We start from the raw sequence: 23,486 nt of genomic DNA on the forward strand, positions 1-23,486 counted from the left end.
TTCTTCCAGAACCGCTCCCAGAGATTCTTAATCAATGGTAACCTTTCCGCTCCCTCTCCGATTACGGTCAGAGTCCCCAAGGATCAACCCTGTCCCCTAACCTCTTCAATATTTACCTCGAACCGCTAGCAGAAGTACTGCGCACCGCCAATATCCAGATCTACATCAAAATCTCTTTTCTGGAGGAATTTTTCCCCCTAAATGAAGCCTTGAAGTTGACTGTCCAATGGCTCACCTATAACCAGCTCACACTAAATGCCTAAGAACAGAATTCCTTCTAATCTCCCCACCCAAAACCAACCTTGACATTCGGGACTGGACTAAGTTGATCAGAGCCCTAAACTGCCTACCGACTATGGTGGACTCTGCCAAATCGGGGAGAGGATGTAGCTTTACGGCTAGAGCGGTCGACCTCGAAGCTGGGGAACTGGGTTCGAGTCTCGGCAACGACACTCAACATCTTTTCATTCTAAGCAAATCACTTAATCTCCCTGTGCCTTAAAAAAGTAAATGTGTTCATCTGTAACAAAACTGGTGCTCATGTAAAGCGCTCCGACACCCGATGTCTCGGGTCTAGTTTGCGCTATATAAAACTCAAAAAAGAAAAATCCCTTGGAATAACCCTGGAATAACCCTAGACAGCAGCTTGAATATGTGTGACCACATCAACTCGATGGCCAAAACCACCAAGTTTCCCCTGAGCTATCTAAGAAAACTAAAACCTTTCCTTGACACTCCAGACCTAAAAATGGCAGTCCAGGCACAAGTTATCTCCAGACTCGAATATGGACGCTCTACCCTTTCTGGCCTACCCAAGATCTCCATGGCCCCCTTAAAAGCCTGCCTCAATGCTGCCGCCAGACTCCTAACAGGTTCTAAAAAATTCGACCACATCTCACCCCATCTGAAAGCTCTGAAATGGCCGCCTCTTGAGGCCAGAATCCAACTTAAACTGGCATGCATCACTCACAAGGCTCTATACACTAAATCCCCTGCATTTCTCGCCCAGAAACTCATGGTATCCGGAGGAGCCAGAAACTCCCGGTCCTCGAGAGACCTGTTGCTCCAGCCTCGGCACTTTAGAAAGGAAAAAACGTACAATCTTGCATTCTCTGGGGCTGCACCAAGAATATGGAACTCAGTCCTGCCCGCCATTAGAAGATTTCCGTCTCTGTCATGTTTTAAAAGGGAAGCCAAATCCTTCCTAATGGGCAAATTCCTCTCCTAATTCTTGCATTGCACTTACCTCAGCAACCTTGTTTCTATTCTATTACTACTACACCTTGGACTGCCCAGATGCTATCCACCTGGCACCTCTGGGCACTCCACCCTTAGACTCTTGGACCTTCGTTGTTGTAAAATGTAGGTACTTGTATTTATCCCAAATGTTCCACCCCCCCTCTTTTTATATACAACCTGTTTAACAAAGTAACGCTCACTGATACCCTAACGGGTCACGTCCACACTCTATAAAACACAAATAAATAAATAAAAAATAAAAACTCAAGGGATCTGCCATCTCTCTTCTTTGCCTATTAACCAGTATCTGTCTTGTCTCCCATTGACTTTATGATGTCACTCAGTACCCCTTGGTGGAAAAGACTCTTGTTATTCAAAATTGTCCTTATAAAAGACTATGGGTCTGATTGGGAGTTTCACAAATAGTATCTTGTCCATAAGGATGGTGGAGGACATTACAGTCTGCTGTTGTCAAATTTAGACCTGACCAAAGGCCCAGCAGTCATCGCTGTACATTTAAAGTAATAGCTGTCATGGCACCAAACATTTACATTTTTATATTTTTCAGAAACAAGCTTCCAAAGCAGAAATTTGTTTCAGAAAAACAAAAAAACGAATGACTCCCACACCATGGGTGTTTTCTTCCAGGTTTTGGGAGCGAATCTTTTTTTTCTTGTCCCTCAACGTCACATTTTTTTTCTGGCAGTGACAGACAGGAAAAAAACATTGCACCATCTACTTTAAATCAGACAGGTGGAGTAATGCTCTTCCTCAGATGGCCCATATTCCATTGGGCAATCGGAGAACGTTTTAGATTGAAAGTCACAAAACTAGATCCACCATTCTTTGAATGATGCAGATGGACTGTGTTTGCAATGGAAAACTCCATCCACCACATTATAAATTATATTTATTTTTATTCTGCACTGTTAAACAGCGAGTATGTTGGCATTTAAAACAAGCATGTTATTATTAGGGCTCACAATTTTATGGTATTTTTTTTTTGAACATTTCCGTCTGTATTTATCCATTATTATCTTTTTGGCCATCTTATTTATATTTATCCATATTTATTTTGTGTTCTGAGAATAAATAGATCTAGAAAATCGTATATTTCCACATTTATTTAACTCTTGGACGTGCAATCATACATGGATGCCTGTCACATTAGAGCAAATTAAGCAGTCACGTGTAACAAAAGACTACACTTACAGGTACATATTAACACTTCTACTACAAATATATGCAACCATATACCTGTATTTAAATAAATCTCATCCTGTTATTTAACTCTCCATGCTGTCTTTCTGCTTAGCTGTAACTTGAAATTCCTGAAAGACAGTCGGGAGAGTCTCTCAGAAGAAGCACCATTTTTAGTATTTTTCGGTTTTTAAATATAAATACAGACAGGAAACACATTGTTTTCTGTCTGTATTTATCTGTAAAATTCAGTAAAAAAGGAAAAGCGGAAGCCTTAGATATAATACATTCATAGATTAAACAATCAGTTATCAATATACAACTTAAATCAATGGAGTAGATTCACAATGTCCCTGTAGTTTGGCTAGTACCATACACTGCTATCCCATTATCCAGATATTCTCAGAGCTTTTAAATTGCACGCCTACTTTTATGTGAAGAGAAACACCTATCTCGCCACTTAGACATCAGTAGGATTTCATTTAAGCTCCTCTATCAAGAATGGCACTGTGCTCATATATCCCACTACAGAGAGTTACACAGATGTTTAGCTGCACCATGCTAACCCAGTACTGAGGCATTCGAAGAGGTCTGAAAAGTATGCCCTGTCCTGAATGATAGTAGACATTGTTAGGGATCTTTTAACACTCCTCTATCATGAATTTTTGGTCTGATATTTAAGCAATAAAACAGCGAGCAATGGGGCATATTATCAAGGGAGTTTATCTCCACTTTTTTGGCTTTAAAAGCCAAGAAAGCGGAGATAAAATGATCTCCCTATTACCTAGCTGTCGCTAACACCAGTTAGCGACAGCTAGTAGGAGATAGCGACCATCTTGGGCCCCACTTTGCATGTCAGTGATATTTATCACTAATGACATGCAAAGTGGGCGTGCCAAGATGTTAGCGACTGGAAACAGTCGCTAACATCGCTATCTCCTATTACCAACTTTTGGAGATAAGCGCGAATATCTCCAAAAGCTAACACCTGCTCTGAGCAGTTCTTAGCCATGTTATCCAATGGGAGGTGGATAACATGGCTAAGAGCATTAGCTCGGTAATGCATGAATATCGCGGACTTTTCAGCGATATTCATGCATTGCGGCCGTTTTTTATCGCATTTGCGATAAACCTTGGTAATACCAAGGTTTATCTGCGATAAAAATCGCCGCAGCTCAGCGGTAAAATTTTGTCTCTAACCAAGCAATAGCGATATTATCGCTATTGCTTGGTAATATGCCCCAATGTCTCTAATGATGCACCAAGACATCCATGGAGTTCTTGCAAAGCTACCATGATTTAGCTTGGACCGTGAACGAATATCCCAGTATAATGGCATTCACAGACCCCTCACAATATATTGAATCAAAATTGTATTGAAATTGCAATTATATAGCACTTACTACCCCTGACGAGGTGTTGAAGCGCTTTAAAGAGAGTAGCAGCATGATACCCTGGCTCCAAATGTTAGTGGTCCGAACATTGGTTATTGGGGTTAGTCTTACATGCTAAAGGAAACCATTCCATGCATTACAGGTTCTTTGTGATACATTAGGGAATTAGGTGTGATCATAAGAGGGGGCTAAAAAAGTTTTATACTGACAGGCATAAGATTTAGGGTACTTTCTATGCTGAAGAGGCAAATATAACAGAAGCAGAGGTGCATTCAAATTAAATAAAGGAGGGAAATAGTAATTCAAAGTCATTTTTCATGCAGGCATGGAAGGAACATAGCAGGTGGAGATTTTTTTGCGACATCGTGTAGTCTTAGGATGTAAACCTGTGTAAAGAAACCATTTTAAATTCTGCTCAAGAAAGACTTGCAAAACCTGAAAGACACCTATGTGTGCCTACTCTAGTGGTGTAACCCCAAATGACGCCTCCCCTGCAGAACTGATGGGTGTCCCTTAATCTCCCATAGCTCATAGATATTCATTAGCCTTGGAAGGAATTGGGGCCCCCTGAAGGGTTGCAGGCCCCCTGCGCTGCAGAAGTATATCCAGTACCATAAAGTATTGTTACAGTTTCCTGCAAATTAATTTACACCATACATAAGCTACATATATAGTTACATAATATGAACATGATATGTATAACAAGGCAACTTATAAACACATTGCAGCAATCAAATTTCAGTGCATGTTTCTGTGACCCATTCTCTACCTGATTCATAAGGTGCTGTCCCCTGCACCCACCTGAAGAGCACCAGGCCCTACCGAACAGACAGCATGTCCTGCAGAATGGATGTGTCTGAGGTCGCCTTTAGCCTTCAGCATCCAGCTTGCCTCGTTGTGTATTAAACTTCCATTCTGCAGTGATGTCCCAGTCCTGGGATTTTGACAGGACTCCAATGACATTCCTGTAGACCACTGGTCTTCAAACTTTTTTATTCCGCGCCCCCCCCCCCCCCTCGTGTAGAAGAACAATTCGCCGGGCCCCCCCTCAAAATATTTCACAATTATTTTATTTAACTGGCAATGTTTAAATATGTCTAGACTTATTTAAACATTGCAGCTAAGTTCTGTCACTGTTTTAGAAATGCAAACAAATACATGATTTCCAAACATACTATTCCGGTGAGGCAGGCCTTACTAATGTGCAAAGGATCCAGTGTGGTTATTCAAAATGGCAGTGTGGGTCTTGGAGAAAATTTGAAGTCCCTTCCCTTTTGACACCTTCTCCCAGCCAGGATTTAAATGACAAAGGATGTGAATGATGGCCATTACAGACGTGCTTACTGCTGCTCAATTTTTTAGGCTGAAAACAAAGCATAATGTTTCTTTTGGCCAAAGCCTGGCGCCCCCCTGAGATCACTCGAGGCCCCCCTGGGGGGCCCATCCCCCAGTTTGAATACGTCTGTTGTAGACTGACCTACACCAGCATAATACGTGTCCCTAGGCTAACTAGAATCACACCTGCTGAGCCTCATGCTATACTACAGGGTGATAGTGCACTTCACAAATCACTATAACATAAAAGTACCCCAGTACTGAAGTATTTGCATTGTTCTCCTGATGTGCCTCTGGACTAACTTCACAGTACTATAAGATCCTGCGAGTGCACATGATGCCTTTCTAGATTACCTTATGCCAATGATTGATGTACATGTATGGTTAGTGTTCTCATAATGTGTCACTATTCCATTCTACACTACACACTAACAATGCCAGTGTGAAGAATTCTTTACACTGCACTACCTGCACACCACACTTCTGTTGGACTACTGACAGCATAAGGTAACATGGTAACAGCACAGTGAGTTAAGCACTTGTTGGAGAGACATGTGTGATTTTCAGGTTTAACGCCAATAGGATAGCCCAGAAGTGCATTGTCTTTCCCAGAAATCCACATGTAACCTGACGGGCAGAGGCTCCTAATGTGAGTATTGCAGCTGGGAGGTCTAATACTTACTGCAGTTGTCTGTGTAATCAGCAGCTTTACAGACTTCAGCCCAGATATCATAGCTGGAAGTGGGGCAACTGTCTGATGTACAGAATATGGGTAGCAGAGTCTCAAGCTTTGTCACATCCTGGAATTTTCCTTAACTTAGGAGTAGTTAAGCTAAGTGCATAGCTATTTGGTGTTTAAAACCAGAATGTGGGCTTGCTCAGGGCAAGAAAGCCACTGACCCCACTGAGTAGCCACACCTCCCCAGCCCCTGCTGTGATCCCACTCACTGAAAGGCAGTCTGCTCAAAAAGTGCCCAACCCTCTCAAAGTGTTTCCCAGAAGGCAAGACCATCATGACTGAGTGCTTCTTGGCAACAACCGCCCCCTACCTGCCCTGAAAGTTAACACCCTTCACAGTTTCAAAACCACTACACCACACTCTTGCTTGATGTTACCAGATCTGGGTGCAAATAAAGGTAATAGGAAGTGAGAAACGCGTAGGACACAGAAAACACTGACAATTACATTTAGCCAGAATTTCCAGATCTGCACAAGCACAGTTTTTTAACCCACCTCCAGTGGTCTAGTAATCTGCAGATTAGAAGTTCAGTTCCCGTAAAATAGAAGTTTTGTTTATTTTGTAAAGGAAATTGTGTGGCCAGGTTGATACAGGCTTCAGTCTTCTCAGGGACAGCTCAGGCTTTCATCCTTTCAAAGTAACAAACCGAGTACTTGTATTTACATGCTGTTTCTCAAACTGGGAGGCAGACTGAGGATTCTTTGAGTACTTAACCTGCTCCACTCATGAATAGATACATTCTAGCAGCATGCTTTTGAAGCCTTGGAGGATTACTATTAATCATATAGTGCATGGGATGCAATAGTATTTGTATCCCATGACCTGACAATTCTTTAGTTCAATCGTTCAGGGTTTTAAAGGAGAGATTCTCTGGAGTAGAAAGGAGCACAGGACGTATGGCCTGAACTCATCATTCATTTGGGGGGAGGGAAATGACGCAAGCAGCAAGATCTAGGCTAGTGAACACTTTCACTGCCCTTTACAACGTATGAATACGTCACAAATAGCATATGTTTGGATATAAACTGTATCAAAAGAGTATATGGTAGAGATGTGTCATGGTGTCTTCTTATGGGCGGGTGGTGACATTTGAAAGTGGTGGGGCGTACAAGTTGCAGATGAGTGATGCGTTGCGAGTGAGCGGAGCGAGCGTGAACGTCATAAGGGGGTGGGGGACATTCTCCTCTGAGAAACTTTGGGGGGTGGGGAAAAGAGCGCAAATGGTTTATTTTAAAGAAAATTTGACAAAGCAAAACGGTTTATAAAGCAATTGTGAAAGTGTAGACATACATGCTATAGTTGTCATCCCCCAACAGGACACAGGCCAATTGCTACAGTAGTTGAACACTGTTCCAAGACATTTCGTCAGTCACCCTTGAACTTAATATTTTTAGAGCTGAACTAAGGCTTCGATATTTATAAATGTTTTATTCACCATCTCGGACTGCTACGTTTTGGCTGGGGTATGCAACATAAATACACACACGCAGACAAAAAGAGCACTTGTTAGTGACACTGGGTGGGGCCATGTAAGGAAGATGCTAGCAAGCTCCAATCTCTGAAAAATTAAAAGCTGGACAGACTAAAACAGAAACATTGCCAGGCATTCATTCTTTTCAAGGAAACTGATATTTTTTGACAACAAGGAAACTCTGAGATAAACGTTAATCTCTTTGTGTGGCCCCGGTGTTTAACCTTTGATTACTTGTTTGCGCCGGCCGGACTGTGCCATCATTGTGTAACTCGTGTGATGCAGTAAGCAATTTGTCAGATGCAGCAAATTTGTTTATTAACGAGCGTCCGAAAAACTTCAGGGCTCATGTCACACAATCCACCGTAGCTCACATAAAAGCACAATATCACAAACATCCTCTTTTTTCTTTTTGTCTTTTTCTCCCAACCCCCACCCCTCCCCACTTCTCATCCCCCACCCTTCACCAGTGCCCCTTCCCTGCCTCTTACACCACCCTGAAATCCCCCCCCACAGCCCCCCGCCCTTCCCTTACAAAAAGGCATTGAGACTAGTGGTAGTCTACAGCGATGGTCACTCCTCTCTGACCAAGATAGATTAAACTAAAGAACAGCAAAGAGGTGAAAAGGTAAGTAAATAGAGTTAAGAAACGAATACTGTATATATCAGGAATGAAAGAAAAGCACATTAGAAAAATATGGGCATAAACCCTATATTAATCCTACAGTATAACCTACAGTATAACCTCAGTCCAGGTATTTCAGCTCCATTTTTCCAAATACTCCTGTACTTTGATTTCTGAAGTAAAGAAGCGGACATGCTCCCCCTTGATTACTTTCAGCCGAGCGGGATGCAGAAGGAATGCCTGCCCCCTGCAGTCCTGCACTGGTTTGATCATTTGTCGGAGACGCCAGCGTCTTTCAACAGTATAATGGCAATAATCCGGTTGCACAAAAAAAGAATAATCCCCACCATTACGTTTTGTCGTGGGTTTTGCCTTGTCATATACAGCCTGACGAAGTAGATAGTTGCCAAAATATACAAGTACGGCTCGGGGCTTGGTATCGGGCTTCGGAGGTGACTTAAGGTTAAAGGGGACGCGATGCGCCCTTTGAATTTCCAGTTCCCAATTCCCTCTCCGAGCTCTGGTAATGCTTTAGACATCACATCAACCATGTATCTCCGAGTGTCCTATCCTTCTTTCCCCTCCGGGACCCCCAAAACGCGCAAAATATTACGGCGTGACCTATTTTCAAAGTCCTCAATCTTCCATTGTATATCGACAAATTGCGCCTCATGTGCTACCGTAGCTGTTCGTGTGGTAGTAACATCGGTCTCCAGGGTTGTAAGTCACTCGTTAATTACCACACATGATTTAGCGAAGAAAGCACAATATCACAATTAATTAAAATTCCCTCAAACAAGCTACAATAGTAATTATACGATGTTCATTTGCCATCATTTGCTACAACGTCACGCAGTCATCATCACATAACCTGAAGCCCATGATGTTTATGCGTTCATGGCATCAGTATGCAGACTGTTTGACTGAGTCTTGGCTGTTTTCTGAAAATGTGCACAGAATCCAGGCAGTCATAAATAGTTTTACCTCTTTTATTCTTGTTTTAGACGGTGGTATCTCTGTCTCTGGCTCAGAGTGCAACTACTGCCTTTAGGCCTGCAAGGTGAGCTCAGCATCTCCGAGCTAGAAAGTTTTACAGCTGGTCACTAATGCTCACAGAAGATTAGGTGTCACCGTGTCCAACAGGGGAGTGTCACATTCTCTGAACTGGCCCCTGAGTGCATTTGGTAAAACACCGGGGGCCTCATTTATGAGGTCTTGCGTCAGCTTTGTGCTTCCGATGCGTCACTTTTTGTGACGCATCAGCGGCGTAAAAAATGCCTCCTGTTGCGCACTATTTCCAAAGTGACTTTGTAAACACCTGCGCTACATTATACCTGCGTCAGGTACAATGTAGGCAGGGGGGCGTTCCCTGGCAAAAAGCCTCGTAGAAGTGATGCAGTGAAATCTATGTGATTTCACTGAGTCCCTTCTAGGACGCTGTTGCGTCAAAATCTGCTGTGAGGCAGGCGTAAGACTGACGCAGGCCCCTTGCCCCATGTGAAAGGACGCCGTGCTGGAGTTGCGTCACTTTTGTGACACACTCCAGCAATGCGTCACTTTTGCGCCATATAGGTACGTCACAAATACTGACGTATCTGTAACTCCTTGCGACACGATGCGTCATACAGTAAATATGACGCATCAGGTATGTCGCAAGGAGTGCGCACTGAGAAGTGACGCATCGCTGCTTTCACGTAGCGATGCGTCATTTCTCATAAATGAGGCCCCTGTTATTTCTCAAACGTGCTAATTTGTGGTGTGCCCTGGAGCAGCTTACTGCCATTGTAAACGTTTTCATTGTGTTTGATCGAATGCGTGCAACATTCACTACAGCACCAATGCAGTTATAGACACTTCAAAGTGCCAAAGTGTATGTTTGACAAGCAAATGTCTCGATTTCAGTTCCTAACTGTCCACTGTAAGCACATATCTCTCCAGCCAGTGTGTGCAGGGAGGGGCGGGGCATGGGAGGGGTAGGAGGAGTTCTATGTTCACTCTCTAAGTGCACATGTGTGTTGGGCGGCCGTCTCAGGCTGACCAAAATAACATTTGCGCTTAGGTTTCTCCAGCCCGGCTGCATGGAGCAGACGGACAGGAGAAACCTGACAGACTCGCTGGTCATAGCAGGGTGTCTTTTTAGCTTGCTCAGGCCAAATACTGTGCTGCTTTGCAGCGCGAGAATTGATCAGGGAGTCTGATGCAATCCCAGTACCTGCTGGGACATGGAAGGGGAAGCACCTGGCGCTACGCCGTGCTCGGGACGCGGCAGTCAACTTATGGTACGTTTTTAATGTATTCCTCACCCCCCCCACACTCCCCTTCCCACGCACCCCACCCTACTACCACTGTATTTCTGACCTCGAATATTTGGATCAACTTCGCATGGGAACAAGAACGAACCCTGCTTGTTATTTGGATCCATTTAGTGGTGTAAAAAATACTGCAGCTCCACTTCAAACGAGGCTAGCGAAGTGCAGTCAGGGTATGGGGTGTCACAGTGGGCAAGGTTAGCGTGATGATAGGTCTCAGCACAATATACATAACACAACTTTAGCTTGCAAACACTTACCATTACCGAGAACAAGGCACCAGATCTGACGTGCTTGCTGCATCCACTCTCACGTATAATGAAAGGGTAGGATGTTCGCCTTTGAATGACGGACACTAGAGTCACAAAGGGATGAAGTCTCTGACGCCCGAACCCGTGATGATAATTGCGTCACTGGCCTACAGAGTGCATACAACCCCAGACAACAATGACAATGATGGACTTTACAACAGAAAGCTCTGCGCCAGAGTTCCAAAAGTTGATTTACTTCCTGGCTTCCGTCGCCTGCTTCAGAGGGAGGCGGAGCAGACAGCCTCAAACACACAGCCCAGACTTAAATCATCAATCTACTTAGAGATATGATCAAATCTCTAAATAAATCGATGTATTTAATAATAATGTTGTTATGTAAATGTGGAGGAATTTCAGAGGGGCGCAGCCCTACAGCCCTAATGAAGAAACTTCCCCAAGAATTTTGTATTCACTCACTGGTAGGGCAAAAGAGTTGTCCTCATACGGTCCTAGATAGCCAACGCAGTGGTTGAAGTTGGAGAGGTAATTTTCATTCTTTTCTAGGCTGATTTTAATACAAGTGTCATATTCCAGGGAACACATTCAGCATCTAAATGAAATTAGCGACAGAGCCGAGACTTGAAGACAACTGTATTCACAAGAAGTAGATGCTCAGGGTTCCACAAGTACCTGCAGATAATGGTACTAGGGAGTGAACTGATCCAATCTATAGCACACCCAGAGATCATGCATCATTCTTCAAATCAGGAGCGCAAAATATTGTGGTTGATAATGTCGTAGACTGTCTAGTGAATAACTTGAGAATCGAGGCCCCTTCTTCGTCCTCATTAAATGTGATGAGTCTTTTTCTGATGTCTGCCAGGGCTTACCCAGTTCCTTTAGCAGAACTAAACAGTGTTTGGAGGTTGGATAGCAGCTAGTGTTGTTTCACGTATCTTCGTTGTTGCTCTGTTATAATTCTTATCAAAATGTTGCTTGATTATGGTATAATGGAGATCAGAGAGGGGTTGTGATGTATTCCTATAAGTACTGTATCGATTCCCCTATTCCTGACCCTGGTTTGGTTAATAATTAACTAGCAGCCATCCAACGGTGCAAAAACCGTTATCTGATCAAGCCACACCACGGCACAGAAGCGCGTTATCTGATTAGGTCATAACGCATGCCATCTAATTAGACAAGCGATATTCCTCCAGCCCCTGATAAGGCATACGGAGTTCTCAAAACAAATCAAACCTACAGCGACCTGGGAAATTCCCATAGCCATTGTTTTGATTTCACCGAGAACTTCAGTAAAAGAATGTGCGAACGAACCCGTTCATATGACATTCTTATTGACGTATATATGTCCATCCTTACGTCAATCTCGGCATCTTTCAGGTATAAATATTACCGACATTGCCTTAAGCAAACACACGAGGTGGTGACGAGATTGGAGCAGCGAGACGTGCCGAGGAGCCCAGCAGAGAGCGAAGCCCACAGGCGCTGCCCCTCCTTCCTGACGCGCTGAGAACGAGACGCTGCCTTTCTCCTGCTGAGAAATCCAGCTCCGGCGCTTCCAAGCAGCCCTCGCAGGCAGCTGGAATATCAAGACCTGGGATAAGAGATACCAGCCCTCCACCATTCTAGATCTCAGGTACAGAACTGAATAACCCCTTGCAGAGAATTCTCGAGTCAGTCCCTTGGCAAAACAAACTTAACTTAAACTGCTACTTATCTACTCCCGCCCACGTATTAGGCTTAGGTCAGGTACACTGGGGTAGGCGTGGTTAGAAGCACCAGTTGAGTACGATTAGTCAAATGTATATATGTATGTATCTATTTTATCCATTTTAAAGTATCATATGGCTCAGAAACCATATCAATGCTTTTACAGTATTATTTTATAATTCTGTCTTTACTGTATGCACTTTACTTAACTACAAGTATTGCAATAATAGCGATTCATTTCTCTTGTATGAGAAAAGAGACTGATCAATAAATAACATCTTTTATTGAACACGCCCGTCTCTTCCTTTTCTCTACAATCTGGTGAAACTAAGAATGCACTGAACTGACTGAGTAAAATAAGTTGTCTTTTGTTTTCACACGACTCTAGAGATACACTCTTGATTAGGGGAGAGCAAAGTTGTCATGTTCTATGGTTGTCAGAAACTAAATCCCTTCTTGTCTATCCAGGGAGGTTAAAATCATCCTTGCCTATTCGAGAAAGTTTCTAGTGAACTCTGAGCTAGCTGGCAAACACAAAACTTTAAGTCTAATATCGTCGGTAGAAGACCTAGTTAACCTCTGCCCTAGGTCTATACTATTGAAGATATTATTCCAATGCGCAGAGCCTATTGGGATAATAGGAACTACACTACATGGCGCCCAACGGTTTGGATAGGCGATAAAACTAACACAAGACATTAGAGTAACTCAGTCGTGCTTTTTCACACAGACCCCTTTTTCCCATAATACTCCAAAGACGTCTGGAGTGGGTGAAAGGTCATATCCGCCAAACCTCGCAGGAGGAGACTCCTATGTATGGTTCTGGTTTACTCAACGTTGAAGGATACACTGTTCCAAAATATTGTGCATCTAATCTTTATTTCCATAGAAACCTGATCTGCAAATAAATAAAATAATCTTCTTGACAGTAGTATGTCAGAAACTGAAGAAGAAAGGGAGACATCTAGATTAGCAACTGAACTCCTAGCAGCTGACAATACTCTGCTGCAAAATGACCCGGATATAATACTCATCCCGGTCAACATAAGAAAATCTATAACCTTAAAACTTATAGAAAATGGACTGACACCAAGAGGTGGTACAGTCATATTCGTAATTGAGGCACACGAATATCGGCAGACAGAGGTATTCTATTCATGGATAAACTTTCCAGCAGCAAACGCTGTAACAAAGGACTTCCACTATTACAAAATAGAGGAACCTCCTAATGAGTACACTCCTTTCGAGGAGGTGGAAATACCACTCAAATTCCAAGAGCACCTGCTCTTGTTTAATGGCGGCCTAAAACATAATAATCACATCACCAGGCTCGGTCCACTAGGCAGACCAGGAGCAACGTGGCCGGTCCTAGCCGGATACACACCACATCCAGACATTGAAGAAATGCCTGCACCAGATCTTTTAGCACAGCTAAAACAATTAATAAAAATACATAGACAATTAGTCCAATATGTAATGCGGACTTCAACAATCCAACCAGCAATTAAAATTCCACAGCTGACCACTCATCAGGGGAACACAAATAAAATTACACCACAGAACATACAGTCCTGTCTAGGTAAAGTACCCGCAAAACGGGAACAAATTCCTTTCTGGCTAGCACAAAAAATCACTCAAATAGAGGCGGTGTTTCCAGATACCACCCCTGTTGAGAAACATAGGATTCTGACTATCTGTCTTCCAATGGGAATTGCACCACATGTGGAGGACTGTGACACTTGGGGAACAGTCTTTGCTTCCATTTACACAAACACACATGGTGTACCATCCATGTCAGTAATACCAGATGTGCTAAAACAGATTCAAGATGAATACGGTCCAGAACCCGCCTTAACTCTCGGTATGAGACTACTGAAAGATTTCAAGCAGGTCTCTGCAATATTATTAGCCAACATAAAGGGAGAAGCAGCAAATGTGGCGATTCGCCAGAGGTTAAAAGAGACAAATATAGCAGACCAACCATCTGAAATTGCCAGAATCATAGAAAAATCCTATGAAGAACTAGGAAGAGATAGTTTGGGTGGAATACCAGTGAAACCCCAACTAGTTGAAAAACCTGAAAAAATATTTATTAAAAATAATCTAAACACTCAAAAAAAGAGCTGGGATGGAAATAAACAATCCACTCCTAAAGAAAAAAGATTCCAGTCCAGAGGAAGGTCTCCTCGGCGGAGAGAAAGATCTCCTGATCAAGGATGCAAGTCTCCCCAAAGGGAGCCCTCTGTGAAAAAATACAACCTCAGAAATAGGGATAATATAAAAAAACCTGATAGATATCAAGATATTGATACACGTCCCTCTCAATCTTTTCAGACTTCCTCGCAGAAATCGGAAAGAAGAGGACGATCAGAACACAGGGAAGAGCACGTCAAGTCCAAAGACAAAGAACCTGCTCATCTGAATAAAAAATTACAATTTCCAAAAAAGAAGGTAGCCAGTATTAAATTAATCAACAATGCCGAGAATACTGAGGACACAGCTGAAAAACGGAGAATGGGCTCAGACAATGCTAGACAGCGCAGCAGAAGTGAGCATAGCTCGCAAAGTCCTTATGAATCATCTGGAGACAGTGGACACGAATGAATACATCCAGGTGGAAACTGCAGATACCAGAGTTAGCAAACCTCATAAAATATATGAAATAACATTGCGTATAGAGGGGGATAAGACTAGAAAAATAAGGGGTCTATTTTGGGATAATCTCTCCAAGAGTTATGACATCCTTCTAGCTGAACGAGACTGGCCTCCAGAGTTTGTCAGGGAGTGCCCACATGGCGAAGAAATAATTATGCCTGCCTTCTCAAACCATATTCCAATTCATAAAAAATATACACTTGCAAGAAAGTGGGCAGTAGCTCAAGCCCCTGCCTTATATAAAAATCATGTGGGATGGGATGAGGACTCTCCTCCTCACAAAATCCAGTTAAAATCACTACCTACTGCACAGAGGCAGTACCCGATTAAGCAAGAAGCTAAACAACAGGTAAAAGAGATCATAGATCAACTTGAATACCAGGGGGTGATTGAAACTTGCACCTCACAAATGAACAACCCTTTGTTTCCTGTCTCCAAACCAGACAATTCATATCGTCTTGTTTTGGACTACAGACACCTTAACTCATGTTGCAAAACATTTGCAGTACAAAACTCGCATAGTGCTGCACTAATGAATAACATAGTGCGCAAAAAATACAAAACCACATTAGACATTTCTAATGGATTCTTTTGTCAAAATATAGCACCAGAGAGCAGATATTTGACGGCGTTCTCAATAAATGGCACGCAAAAAAAAATTCTGTCGTTTGCCCCAGGGGTTCAAAAACAGCCCAGGATTATTCTCAGCGAGAGTAACAGAATTACTACAAACATATGATGACGAGGCATTATCTTATGTCGACGACATCTATCTAACAGATGATGACTTGGATACTCACTTGAAGAGAGTGAACACCATAATACTTGGGTTCGCAGCAGAGGGTTACAAATTCAACTTTAAAAAGTCAAGAATTGCCCATCTAACAGTCCTGTTTTTAGGATATGAACTATCAAGTGAAGGAAAAAGCCTGACCGACAATTTCCTAGAGAAATGTGCTGTAATCCAAGCACCTAGAACACTGAAAAACTTACAATCAATTTTAGGCTTCCTAAATTTCGGAAGAACTTACATTATAAATTATGCAGAGAGAATTAAACCTCTCTATGATCTAATAAAACCAGATTTTAAAAGAATCAATTGGACTCAAAAACACACAGAAATTTTGAGATCTTTACAAACAGATATGTTAGTTAAAACAAAATTACAAACACGTGAGAACACACGCAACCTTGTGATTCGAGTCATCCCAGGAAGATGCGGATTCACATACCTGACCTCTAATGAGGGAGAGAAGGTACCAATAGCGTACAAATCACATTTGTACACAGAAGCTGAAAAAAGGTTCAGCATTATGGAAAATATTGTTCATGTGGTTCAAACAGCTGTAGCAAAAGAAAAATACCAAGCAGACGGTAGACAGGTTACAGTCAGAACAGCAGAATCAGCTTTTGAGGCATTAACAACACCATGTAATTTACCGACAACTGCACTAAATCCAGAATGGATACAATGGGTAAATTCTGTTGCTACAGACAAAGTAAAATACTATTTTGACCCAGAAATGAAAGAATTAAAATATCTAGAATATCAGAAAGAATACCCTCTGCCAATCGACATTCTGCCTTTACGACAGTACGCCTGTGTAATATATACAGACGGTCATGCTCAACCCTCAGTTTGGGGAGAGCTGGCTTACAACGCCACATGCGAAATTGTAAAAGAAGTGTGGCGCGGAGGCAAATTAAGACCTCTACTTACAAAAACACACTCAGTGGAAAATAATTCAGAACAACAAACTGAAATAATAGCATTAAAAATGGCGCTAGATAATGCCGATCGCGAATTCCCGACACTTATTGTGTGCGATTCATATTACTGCGTCAAATCATACAATAACGATTTGCAGAAATGGATTCAAAACGGTTACAAAGATGACACAGGTGCCACAATAAAGCAGAAAGCGCTTTGGGAACAATTAGTTCTTTTAAAGAAAGAACTACCAAAAACTCACGTGATACATTCACTGAGTCATCAGCGTGATGGCGTTCACGTTGCAGGGAATTCATTGGCTGAGACAGCCACAGCGGTAGCAACTAAACCGGCCTCCGTAGCTACAAAAAAGCGTACAGTAAAACACATTGATGGTGAAACTGTGCTGGCGGTGAAAACGTCATCAAAGGCGACTGACTGCTCAGCGCTACCGATCAATTATCCACTCAATTATACATACATAATCGATGCAAACTCAGTCCCTTTTGCTCGAATCCCTGGAGTGGGGGATAGAGTAATTCCAAACACGGACAGGAGAGGCTTGTTAATAGCAGACGCACATATTGGCGAGGGTCTCAGACACCTTAAGCAAAAAGATTCTCTGGAAGAATTACAATCAGTGTACTGGTGGCCAGGCATGAGCCTGCATCATTACATTTTTGTAAAAAACTGCCCAGACTGCAATAGAGATCGCAGTGGCGAGCGAGGAGGACTATTGCCATGGCACTTCGCTCCAGAAAAACAACAAAAAGAAAGTACCCATCACGAAAAAGCGTTATATTAACATAAAAAGACTAATTTTCACTTATAATGTAGACCCCAGCGCTCGGCTGACGTCTGGACTGTTATAAAAGGATTTGCAAGTCTATAATGGCATATACGCTAGGAGCATGCTACGTTTTGACTAATGTATTCCCTTTAGCCCTCAAGCTTATGGGGAAGCATGGCCAAATGAGCATTGCATAGCGGGACTCTTCTCACTTCCTTCCTGAGGGATACGGGATGGTGTAAAGAAAAACCCAAGACATAAAGCAATCTATAACGGAAAAGGTATTAGGTTCGGGAGCTGGGTGGGTCAAACATTTAATAAGTGTCCAACGTAGTCTAAATAACCTGCCAAGGAATTCTCTGAAAGGGTTCAGTCCGTACGAACTATTGTTCGGGACTAGAATGATGATCCAAGATCTTGATAGTCAGACTTCAGTGGTTAAAAACAAAAACTTTGATATCAAAGATCGTTTGGCTATTTTGCAGGACTTAAATGAAACAAGAAAAGACCTGAGCAACATAAAGTTGAAACAACAGCCAACAACCACTGAAGAAAAACCACCTGTCCCAGCAAGGCCTGTCTGGATTCCAAAAGTCGGGGATCTGGTCAGAGAAAAGATCGCGGTAAAGAAGGAATTTGGGCCTTCCTACAGAAAAGCAGTTCCTGTCTTGTCTATCAACGGGACAAGATCAGTAGTACTACCGCCCCTTGCTGGTAAAAAGGAGAACCGAGTCATATCCATCGACCTGGTAAAACCACAATCATGTGGCCGATAACAAACAGTAGGCCAAGTGGACTCCCAAGAAGTAGCAGAACACCAATGTTTGCTACGAATACAGAGGTTCAAACTGAAAGACTGATCACATTTGGAAAATCTACAGTGAAACAACAAGGACTATGCAACAAAGCAATGGAACTTGAACCTCTTAAAACCCAAATCAAAGCTTTTCATCAAGAAACAACAACCTATGATGATGTAACTACAGACTTTGCTAATGAAACAAAGCAAAATCCAAAAGCAATTGGAACAATTGACAGAACAGCATCCGGCTACTTCATCAACTTCGATGATTCATCAGAAGATCTGAGTGAACCTAAGAAACAGCCATCAACAAAAACTTTTAAAGATAAAGCTAAGGAACTTTTTCAACAGCTGAAAGAAACCTATCTGATTTCTCCATGGATTGAATTTTGGGTGGCCTTCGGTGCATTTATCCTCATTCTTTGGTTCATCATGGTACTATGCTTGGGACATTTCATTGAAGGAAAATATGCTAAAATGGACACACCAAGCCAGAAAATCAACTTGGTCCTTAAACCACACACATCCTCACACATCGAGAAAAGAGAACTTTCTTCAGTGAACTTCACAGCCAATCCTATACCAGGCGGTGTAGCATCGGACAAAACTGATTATGAAATCTATGGTCCGGTTGAAATCCTGAAGTATCCACACCAATTCAAGATCTCATTGAGTGACTTTGTAAAACCAAGCACATTTGCTGATGATTGGGACTTTGAAAGTATTAATGATATGATGTCTGATCTTGTGATGTCTGCTAAATTCACAGAACATGATTATTTGCAGGGTTCGTCTAATTATGATCAGATGTTCTGCTACAACCACTATGGTAACCATTATCTACATAAATCTGCACAACCTAGAAATGTTTTAAATTATAACCAATGGGAACATTGTGCTACTCCTCCAAAAGATAGCTCGAAAACATTTTATGATAAATATTCATACTTTTCAGGGTTTAACATAAGTAATGCAGAAACATTTTATTTCAAATTGTCAAATAAGACAGGTATGAAGACCATGCTTACAAACACAAAATTGATATATTCCGATTCATTTTTTGAGCAAATGAATACATTTGGGTTTGATTTCTGGAACAATAATATTGAAACAAAAACTGTTTGGGGTACAAGAGATTGGCAAGTACAAGGTATAGAATCATTGTTTAGAGCCTGCATGATCCCAGAACAAATTATATTTTTGAACGACACTATTCAACAAACTACCTGTCTTGGCTTAGCCAAAATCAAAGATTTGAACAAACCGTCTATTCCAAAGCCAACAGTGAACAGTAATAGCTCTATAGATGTTGAGATAGACGTAAACCATATACTAAACCAAAACAGAACACATCCTGAATGGAAAAAATGGTTGATCTGGCCCACAGATACAAATAACTGTCAAGACAGATTCCTGAACAAAATACAGGGGTTCACATTGACTAGGCCAGACCCTAGATATTCCCAAAGACAACATCCAGGGATAGTAACCACCTACAGCGTGGGCAAGCTCTGCCTTCAATGGCTACAAACGTCCACACTGGCTGAAATTAAGCAACACCTAACTTTACTTACAGAAGGTGCTGACTTGCGTGATTTTATTATGGGACCACGCAAACAGCGTCAAAAACGTTTCATAGCGGCCTCTATATATGCAGCTTATAACGAAGTCTGGAAAGTAACTCAAATTGAGACAGCAGAAAAAATACGGGAGATTGACCGTATTAATTTGGAAAAAATCACTTTCTGTGGTGGACAATGGGTTAATGACTCTGTCCTCCAGAATATATTCTCTGGACAGCATTGTGTCTTCAGCAATCGATATAATATCGCAAGACTTACTGATGTTACAACACGGTCAGTCCCAATTGCGTTCTATTGTACAGCTTGGCTGGACGTTACAAAATCTGCGTTCTGGCTATGTGCCTTGGCGTTTAATCAACACAACGTCATTATTTAATATCTTTAACCTTACTGATAAACAAATCAGTTTGGCACAGAAGGGTGCTGACTATACAATTCTGAGCATTGAAAAACTAGAGAGATTACCATTGACAATGTCAGAACGGCGAGGAGGAGCTTAGCGCGCACCCAAGATGGTCGCGTGAGCTCAGAGCTCCCGGACCTTCGCCACCTCCATCGACTATCCTGCATCTAATCCTGATTTGGACGACGGGCTTCTGTGGTCGTGAACCTGCTGATCATTTATCCGTTGGCGGATTTCGCTTTGGTCTCCGGGAACCTGAAATATGGCTTTTTGAATATTTGTGGCCTGCTCCATGGCACTGCCCCGGGCTTGCCTACTCGGCCAGCCAGGTAGTAATTGAATAACAACGGCCTGCGTTAACCTCCCTTGCCCGGTCTTCTACTTTCGGTTTCGATTTTGATGATCCTACGTCATTGACCTTGCCTTGGTCGCCCGGGTTGCTTGCTTCACTCATTTATTCACAACATCGCTTGGAGATCTGGACTTTCTTGCTCTTTGCCTAGTGACTGGTCCTCACTTTATTCCTTGAGCTTCTGCGGGCACATCGAGTGTAGCCATTTTCACTAGGTCTCAGACTACCCTCCGGGGCACACGACCTAAGATGGCCACCAAGCCTGAAGCGGAGAGGCGCAAGACCAGACCGGCAGCTCGAGGAGGTTCTGTCCAATCCAACGTCATGGACCGATATACCCTCACTAAGAGCTCTCCGAGCGGAATGGCTAAACCCCCGGATGAATCCCTGCTGGGTGATGACCCGTCGTTGAAAGACGTCATGTGCGCCATTGCTGGGATGATGGCCGCGATGGGACAACAGTATGAGGCCCTAACCCACAAGCTGGACACTGTTGCCATAGATGTCAATCTAATCAGGGCGGATCTTGCAAAAACCAACGAAAAGGTCAAGTCTCTCGACCTGAAGACTACTGGTCTCATCGCCGACGTCTCTGACCTACAGACGGAGGTCGGTAATCTGAGATCCGCCCGTGACTATCTCTCCCGTCGCTTGGACGATTTTGAGGGCCGAGCACGATGGAACAACGTCCGACTGGTCGGTGTCCCGGAGAAGACGGAATCGTCAGCTGTGGACCTACTGGTGGAGGACCTTGTCCTAAATCATTTAGCGCCCAAGGGCCTGAGCAAGTTCTTTGCAGTAGAACGGGCCCACCGTGTCCCGGGTGGCCCACCCAAGCTGGGTGCCTCTCCGCGCCCCATCATTGCGCGGATTTTCAACTTTCGTGACAGGGATGTGATACTGCAGGCTTCCCGCACATCAGGCCCCACGGAATATGAGAACGCTGCGGTCAGCTTTTATCCGGACTTCACCAAACAAGTCCAGAAGCAGCGGCTAGGATTTCAAGGAGTGAAGAAGAGACTGAGAGACAGGGACATGAAATATGCCATGCTTTTCCCGGCTCGATTGCGTATCGTCCACAAAGATAGAACATTTTTCTTTGACCATCCTGAAGCGGCTAATGACTGGTTGGACTCGCTACCTACGGGACGAGGGCGGTTTGAACAATCGGAACCTTCCGGTGGAGCGGAGGGCGGCCCGACGGAGCAGGAATAGGGAGCGACATCGGCTCCCGGACCAACGTTTTGACTTTCGGCAATGGTTCGATGCTATACTGATAATGATTGCAACTCCATTGTCTTACTGGGGTGTGGGTGAGGGGCGGGTGAGACTTCCTCCTCTGGGGTTCTTTTCGTAGATTAGTTGTATGTTAGGGCAACAGGCACGCTGCGAGTTGGGGTGGCTTTTGAGTCTAACGCAGGGGTGCGGGGTGGGGGGTATGATGTTGTTTTGGGGGGTTGGGAAGTTCAGGGATGTGTTTCTTTGTTTTTTTCAAGGCATAATGCTGATGATCTTCTGTGTTGTGGTGTCGCGGCTGGCGTGGGGGGAGACTTGGGGTGGACTCTGGGATGGGGGGTAGGGGACTACGGATACTGTGTTGGAACGTCAATGGTTTGGGAGACGGAATTAAACGGGGAGTGGTCTTGCAGTTACTGAGACGCTTGTCCCCTGATGTGGTTTTGCTTCAGGAGACACACTTGCTGGGTAATACGTGCCACGCCATGAATAGGCATGGCTATCGTCTCATTGCACACTCAGGTTTCACTTCTGGCTCCAGAGGGGTGGGCATTCTAATCCGGACCTCACTCCCCCTCGCTGTTGACGACATTATACTTGATGATAGAGGGCGGTACGCCGCCATTGTGGGGCGTTGGGAGGGTAGGGTGGTTACACTATTTTCTGTTTACATACCCCCAGGTCTTCAAACTACGACCTATGCGGATTTGGGAAGAGTGATTCTGGGAGTCCCCGAGGGTTTGCTTGTGGTCGGGGGAGACTTTAATTCAGTAGTATCTGGGATGTGTGATCGTTACCCTCCCCGAGTTCTCGCTAAGTTCCAATCCTGGCTTGGGGACTTCATGGGGGCGCTGGGGCTGACCGATTGTTGGCGATTACATCATCCTGGGCAACAACAGTATACCTTCCACTCTGGGGCCCACGGCAGCCTTTCGAGATTGGATTATGTTTTGTTGCCCTCCTCCCAGACTTCCCGTATAGGGGAGGTGAAACATCTTGCCAGGGGTATTTCGGATCATTCCCCACTGTGGTTGGTTGTGAACGCACATGGGGGATCGGAGGGTCGAGTGGCCCCGATCAACCCATGGTACCTCCGTGATCCCAAGATTAGAGCGGAACTACTTAAGACAATTGATCACTACTTTGCCGAAAATGTGGGGTCAGTATCCTCTTCTGTCTCCCTGTGGGAGGCGTACAAAACTGTAATTCGGGGGCAGGCCCTCTCGTCGATTGGCACTGTTAAGAGATGTAGACGAGAGGAGGTTGTTCGTCTTGAGACTGAAATTACCGTTCTTGAGGGAGAGTTGGTTGCTGGAGTCTCCCCTGAGAGGCTTCATCTGTTGGACCTAAAACAACATGAGTACAGAGCTCTGGTGACTGATGCAGCGAAGGAGATGAGTCGTGAACAGCAGGGACGTCTGTATGATGTGGGAGATAAGGCTGGGAAGTTGCTTGCTTGGTTGGATAGGAGAGAATGCGCGAGTCGAGTGGTTCCTGTTATAGTTGACGCGAATGGTGAAAGTATCACGGACCCTGCTGGGATTGTTGAGAGGTTCGCCGATTATTTCCGGGTGGTGTACTCCCCTGTGTCCGATAGACCGGAGCAGGACTCCCACATGCTTTTACGCGATATCTCGCTACCATGTTTGTCTGAATCTGA

This window comes from Lissotriton helveticus, chromosome 7, assembly GCF_964261635.1.
Source record: "Lissotriton helveticus chromosome 7, aLisHel1.1, whole genome shotgun sequence".
Lineage (NCBI taxonomy): Eukaryota > Metazoa > Chordata > Amphibia > Caudata > Salamandridae > Lissotriton > Lissotriton helveticus.